Source organism: Schistocerca piceifrons, chromosome 1 (genome assembly GCF_021461385.2).
Source record: "Schistocerca piceifrons isolate TAMUIC-IGC-003096 chromosome 1, iqSchPice1.1, whole genome shotgun sequence".
NCBI lineage: Eukaryota > Metazoa > Arthropoda > Insecta > Orthoptera > Acrididae > Schistocerca > Schistocerca piceifrons.
This window is the reverse complement of record NC_060138.1, coordinates 641,739,229-641,746,934: the sequence shown is the minus strand read 5'-3', so window position 1 is coordinate 641,746,934 and position 7,706 is coordinate 641,739,229. Positions and strand designations below refer to the sequence as shown.

General features: G+C 45.3%; 1 non-coding gene across 1 annotated transcript; it reads right to left on the bottom strand.

Annotated features, from left to right (window-relative positions):
• Positions 1 to 2,811: 2,811 nt before the first annotated feature.
• On the bottom strand, positions 2,812 to 2,886 carry Trnar-gcg. The gene has a single exon. It is a non-coding gene; the product is annotated as a tRNA-Arg (tRNA).
• Positions 2,887 to 7,706: the final 4,820 nt, after the last annotated feature.

Genomic DNA, 7,706 nt, shown 5'->3' with positions numbered 1-7,706 from the left:
AAAAAAAAAAAAAAAAAAATGGTTCCCTTGTGTGCTGCGATGCTTGGGCTATATGAGATTGCAGTTCCAATCTCGATGAAAGCTGCTGAGTACAACTTTTCAATTTTAATTAATGGAGTTGCAAACTGCTAGTAAAAATTCCTTATACGAAATCTGAACAATGCCTTTACACATCAATCTTCGTGCAATTTCAACTTAGTAAATTATGTTAATATCATGGATGTCTGCTTTCCGAATGCCAAGATGCTTCACTGTAAAATGGTTCCTGAAAAGATTCAAATTGACTGTCAACGATACGAATTTGAGCTTTGTTCGTCATATATCACTTCCGATCAACGTTAAATAGTTCATGAAACCATATATGGAACACCAAATGTGCAGTGTTCCTGCACTGCTACAGAGCATGCGTTGCAAGGTATTCAGACAATTTATCACATAGACTTACCATAAGGAATGAAACAAGACTGTAATACACTTTACACCACAGACGCTCACTCTGGCTTGACGAAAACATCCGAATATTGGCCAAAAGTTGCACAAATAATTGACTTTGAAAGAAAAAGAAACGAGGTATGAAGCAGTTATTAATTGATCGAATGTAATGACGTGGTTTAATTTCGTCCCAGTCTATAAACTTAATTTCGGGCCATACTCCGCTCTCACCGATTAATGTAATATAATACCCGTTTACTAATCACGGCGTCTGTCTCCGTTCTTTTGAGTGTGAATGGAAATCGTAGAAATTATCTGTGGAGCAACATTTAATAATAAAGCGTTTTAAATCATCAGAAGCGATGAGCGGTAGCAGGCGCTTTCGATAAAGAACGGGGGAGTGCAACGCCGCAGCTGTCGCCACGGCCACTGCCGGTAGCCAGCAAGTGGATCCCGGAGCTTTGCCGATTACGGCGTCCAGAGGAGGACAGTCTGCAGGAAATCTGCCGCAAAATGGTTACTGGACAAAATTTTGATATCGGTGTGTCAGAAAGCGAAATAGATTGAATCTGCGCTACTATTACATTCACGTGTTCAGTATTCAGGCAGAAGAGGCTATAAAAATATTTTATGCCAGCTGCTCTCGATCCAGTGACATTATGAACAGAAACAACGCACGCTACCGCTAGACCACAGGTGCAATCAGCCTATAGTTTCTCCATCATGAGACAAGTTTTCCTCCAGGAAGTGCCGCAGTCTACAGTGTTGCCAGATTGTGCAGCTTACCGGACTTAGAGAAATAGCGAGGTGGCCAGTTTTTTTGTCCCATGTCGCGATCGGCGCGGACTTAGCCTCTGAAGCGGCCGGCCGCCGGTCAAGTTTTATGTCAAAGAGTGTACATAAGCATCCTGTCTGATCACCTGCATTCGTTCATGTCCATTGTGTTTTCCGACGGACTTCGGCAATTCCAGCAGGACAATACTTCACCCTACGCGTCCAGGATTGCTACAGAGTGGCCCCAGGAACACTCTTCTGAGTTTAAAGACTTTCGCTGGCTGTCAAACTCCCAAGACATGAACATTATTGAGCATATCTGGGATGCCTTGCAATGTGCTGTTCAGAAGAGATCTTACTCTTACGGATTTATGGACAGCCCTGCAGGATGCGTGATGTCAGTTTCCTGCAGAACTACTTCAGACATTAGTTGAGTCCATGCAACGTCGTGTTGCGGCACTTCTGCGTGGTCGTGGGTCCCTATGGGATATTAGGCAGGTGTGCCAGTTTATTTAGTAGAGTTTTACTTGGTGAAATTTAGTAACTGTCTGATCTGATGTCTTGAAACTTTCCTATTTACGCAATTTAGAGGCTTGATTCCTGGAGTGGAAGGCAGATAAGGCAAATTTAACAAGGAACGTAAAATTAAGATGATCCCCGGGATGTAGCGTCGCAACAAGCATAAGAACTTAAGTTACCGACGACCCACAACCGCAGCTCTGCACGGGATAGCGGTCCCAACGAGGTGCTAGTACTGACCTGTGCCCAGAAGCGCGCCCGCTTCCTCTCTCTTCATCGAGTCGGCCCGCTGGTGAGACACACCAGAACGATTTGAAACACCCACAAATGCCATTAAGAACAATGCAAAATTACTAAGGCACGTGATAACTTCAAGAATACAGATGTAAAACGTGTAGAAATAAGTGACAATAAAATATCACTCCGAAATAAGAAGAAAACTTATTTAATCTGATATTGAAATTACACATAATGAAATCTAGACCAAGTGGCATGAAAAAACTACACAATCTGAAAATTGAAACGAAATGAAAAGTCAGAGAAATAAAGCACATACACATGAGCAAAGTTCACAAATACATTCCAGTTAAAAGAGAAGTCAGTCAACTGAATTTTAAACCTGTGCGGGAGTAAGGAACTTCCTACACCACGTGTTCTGCTTACACAAATCGAGGACCGGAGAAACATACTACATACAGAAAAATATACCGTGAAAAATGTAAGATTTCGTGTACCTAATTTGCTAACGTGTACATCAGTTGGAATAACTACACACCGTCACACATTAACACACTCACCAGCACAAGACGGTCTGAAGAGTACCGTCTTCACTCACCAAAGATCCCGTCTCGAGTGACGCTCTCATTGCAACGAAGTTCCCCTAGGTAGCCGCAAGAGACCAGAGGGGTCATTTCTGTCACCAACTTAACTACTGAAAGGGTATAAAACTCTTCGCCTTGACTGAGAAAAATACGTTGGGTACACTTTTGTTACTGCAACAGACAGCCAGATGCTGTACTCAGAATGAGATTTTCACTCTGCAGCGGAGTGTGCGCTGATATGAAACTTCCTGGCAGATTAAGACTGTGTTCCGGACCGAGACTCGAACTCGGGACCTTTGCTTTTCGCAGGCAAGTGCTCTACCAACTGAGCTACCCAAGCACGACTCACGCCCCCTCCTCACAGCTTTACTTCCGCCAGTACCTCGTCTCGTATTTTCCAAACTTCACATAAGCTCTCCTGCGAACCCTGCGGAACTAGCACACCTGGAAGAAAGGATATAGCGGAGACATGGCTTAGCCACAGCCTGGAGGATGTTTCCAGAATGATATTTTCACTCTGCAGCGGAGTGTGCGCTGATATGAAACTTCCTGGCAGATTAAAACTATGTGCCGGACGGAGACTCGAACTCGGGACCTCTGCATTTCGCGGGCAAGTGCTCTACCAACTGAGCTACCCAAGCACGACTCACGCCCCGTCCTCACAGCTTTACTTCCGCCAGTACCACGTCGCCTACTTTCCAAACTTCACAGAAGCTCTCCTGCGAACCCTGCAGAGCACTTGCCCTGATAAAGCACTTGCCCGCGAAAGGCAAAAGTCCCGAATTCGAATCTCGGTCCGGCACACGGTTTTAATCTGCCAGGAAGGTTCAGATGCTGTACTGCTACCATGTATAAGACATATTCAACATTTACACTCACTCATTCATGATAAGGAGAGATAGGAAATTTGGAAGCACAAAATGTAGGTAACGTGTATAGGATTAGGTGCTTACTGGAAAAATTGATACTTTAATGTAATTGTGTAGCACTGAATGGGGACAAACACGAAGTACACAACTAAATTACAAAAATAATTGAGTGTGACAGTACGAAATACAGGTTAAATAGTATGAAACGAATCCAACAGAGACTTTTCAACGTCGCGGGCAAAACAAATACTGGGCGGAATACATGTATAGATGTGACGCGCCCGTTCTGTGCAGCTTTTGGTGTAGTGGAGAGCGTTGCTGCCTCTGGATGCGGGGTCCCGGGTTCGATTCCAGGCCGAATCAGGAAGTTGCTACGCCCGGGGACTGGGTGTTTGTGTTGTCCTTATCATCTCATCGTCATTCGGGAAGTGCCGAGACTGGAAATGGAAAGATTTGGAACTTGTACGGACGCTGATGACCTCGACGTTGAGCGTCCAACAAACCATCATCATCGTTGTGGGCTGAACCATTGTTAAAGCATTATTAGTCTCGCAGGGATTGCGGATTCAAATCTGACGTATTTTGTCACACAAGACAGATCGACCAATGAGCGACTAGACTTTTTCACGTCAAAATACGCCTGATTGGGATATACAGGGTGAAAAGTATTTAAACCGACAAACTCTGGAAGGTATTTTTCCCTAATACCATTTTTCCCTATGAGGAGTGTTTAAACCGGGAGAGGAAGATTTCTCTGGAGGCAAATTAATTAAACCAACAAACACTTTTCCATTTTTTTATGATCAAGAGACAACACATTAACACATACCAATTTCAATTACTGCAAAAACTCCAGGTGTATCCTGATTTGTTCCTGCTGCTGCTACTATCCGGGCAACCAGATCCTCTTCTGATGGAACAGGAGTTGCGTAAACAAGGTTGGGCATCTCTCCTCACACAAAAAATTCATAGGGTACATATCTGGGGATCGAGCAGGCCATGGTACATGACCACCTCCGCCAATTCACGTTTCCGGGAACCGTCGGTCGAGGGATCGACGCACACGACGACTGAAATGTGCCGGCGCCCCGTCATGTTGGAACCACATGCGTTGTCTTGTAGGGAGCGGGACGTCTTCCAGCAATGCTGACAATGCTCTGTCGAGAAAATTGTAATAGTGCCTGCCATTTAATGGCCTAGGTAGCAGATACGGCCCAATTAAACAGTCCCCAACAACACCAACCCACACATTAACGAAGAACCGCATTTGATGAGCGCTAGTGACTGTCGCATTTGGGTTATACTCACTCCAAACATGCGAATTGTGCATGTTGAAGACTCCATCAAACCCGAACGTTGCTTCATCGGTAAACAACAAAGAGGATGGTAGCGTAGGATGCATTTCACACTGTTCCAGGTACCACTGTGAAAACTGTGCTCTGGGTGGATAATCAACTGGTTCCAGGTTGTGGACACACTGTAAGTGAAATGGACGTAAAAATTGCTCTCGAAGGACTGTTCTTACATTCGTCTGATTCGTCTCCATGTTACGTGCAATTGCACGAGTGCTGACTGAAGGATCCCGCTCCACATACTGCAAGACCGCTTCCTCAAATTGCAGCGTTCTTACCATGCGACGGCGTCCCTGCCCAGGTAATCTGCTAAATGACCCGGTCTCACGCAGACGTTGATACACAGCAGCAAAGGTCGTATGATGCGGGATACGACGATTAGGATATTGTTGTTGATAAACGCGCTGTGCAGCTCGTCCGTTATGGTGCGCTACGTAGTACGCACCAACCATATCAGTGTACTCACTCCAGGTGTATCGCTCCATTATTAAACAGAGACAATGCACTACTACACTGGCGGACAGCAGATGCCTACAACTGAAGAGCCGGCCGCGGTGGTCTAGCGGTTCTAGGCGCGCAGTCCGGAACTGCGCGACTGCTACGGTCGCAGGTTCGAATCCTGCCTCGGGCATGGATGTGTGTGATGTCCATAGGTTAGTTAGGTTTAAGTAGTTCTAAGTTCTAGGGGACTGATGACCACAGATGTTAAGTCCCATAGTGCTCAGAGCCATTTGAACCATTTTTTACAACGGAAGAGCGTAATACGCCCTCTAACAACTGAAGATCGTGATACGGCCTCTAACAACTGGAGAGCGTAATACGGCCTCCACCGGTGTAAATAATGCTCATAGGAAAAACTGACATTCGCGAAAAATATTTGTTTTGATGTCCCCAACAACCTCCCAGAGTGTGTCGGTTTAAATACTTTTCACCCTGTATGCTTCATAGCTAAAACAACGGCGAGTGCTTTGTCGTTAACCGTTCTCAGGCGCGTTCCACGAAATACAAAGTGAAATCGTCCGGTGTAACCAGTCTGGAAGGAAGAAAAAGCTGGTAGCAGAGCACTCGGTGAGTCGATTGGCGGAAGAGAGCGGCAGGTGGGTGCGCGGCAGGTGTAGTGGACACGCGGCTGAGGCGGCGCGCCTTGTGCCAGGGCAGGACGGGGCCGCGGCACCTCTGCCGCTGGCGCCGCGCCATCCGGGACGCACGTGCGTCGCTCCGGTCGTCACTTCGCACCCGCCAGCTGCCTCACCCGCACCCACCCCTAACCTTTATGGCTGACCGCCTTGGCACACGCCGTCAGCGTGAACGACCTGGCCGCACACACACTGAAATGCCCGTGCTCGCGATAACAGCGCACGTAGTAATACTTACAATTCCTCTCTATTACATCTACATCTACACGCAAAACAGACTTACAACGCAAAACACACTTAAGTGCCTGGCAGAGGGAATAAAACTGTTGCATGTTAATTTAAACTGTATTAGTTTAGGAACTTCTACGATAGGTGTCGAGCCTTATCAAATCAATTTTATTGCTTCTACTAAATATACATCTGGGCGTGTTCCGTAAGGATCCAGTAGACACTGATCAGGCGAAATATTATGAAAACGTATTAAATTCTGTTTTCCTCCAGCTTTGGAACTCAATACAACAACAATACTGGCTCGGATGGATTCTACAGGTCCTTGTTAGCTTTCCGGAGGTATGTGGCACCAAACGTCTATGCACAGGTCACGCGGTAGCTCGTCGGCACGTTGCTGGTGCCCAACAGCGTACCAGGTGTGTTGCACTGGGTTCAGATCAGGTGAAATAGATGACCTAGACATCAGCATGAGTCCACTATCATAATCCTCACCTTCTCCAATCTACACACAGACATCACGCTCACTGATACTACATGCATCGTGCGTGAGTCCGGCTAGCAGTCATTCCTCACCAGGTGACGCTGCTATCGCCCGGACAGATTTATATCGATTGTAGGTTGGTGGCCATAATATTCTGGCTGATCAGTGTATATTCTACACTCCAACGTGAATAGTCGTTTTGTTGCCACTTACCGCAGTGATATTAGGAACTCTGACGGGATGCTATCTAGCCCTTCTGTCTTATTCGATCTTATGACTTGCAAAGCACTTTTAAAATCTGTTTCTAATACTGGATTCACTTTCTCTTCTATATCGACCGCTGTTCCTTCTTTTATCACAGCATCAGACAATTCTTCTCCCTCGCAAAGGGCTTCAGAGTACTTTTTCCATCTTTCCGCTCTCTCCTCTGAATTTAACAATGGAATTTCCATTGCACTCTTAATGTTACCACCCATGCTTTTAATTTCATCGTAGGTTGGACTTTCGTGTGTGCTGAGTCAACCCTTCTGAGATTCATTCCATTTTCGATTTCTCCACATTTTTCATGCAGCCATTTCGCCTTAGCTTCCCTGCGCTTCCTGTTTCGTCATTTATGTCACTGGATTTTCCTATTTGCGCTGCGTGTCGTCGCTAGAATGATTCCCCCAACACCACCAGTTATCATTCATTCTCGCGGTAGGCAGCGGTCATAACTATTTTGCTCACTGGTGTAGTTTTTCAAAAGAAAACGTAATAATAACATCACAGCATTGTTACTATGCCAATATAATTTTGGTATCACTGATTGATTATCAGAGTTTCAGTTGTTACGTAAGTACATTCGTAATTGTAATTTGGGAAATTGTGGCGGAATATACAGAGAATTACAGAAGACTGTATCTAGATTTTTGGCAAAACTTAAAGTATACCGACGATTTCTTACGTATAGACGAAATTCACAGGTACGTTACGAATTTTAACCGAAATTGCCTGCACTTTTTGTAACTTTCTATATGTACTATTTGATCAAAATATCATTAATATATGATGTGTCCATAGTTCGCCTTTAAAACTGCTCGAATTCTACTCGA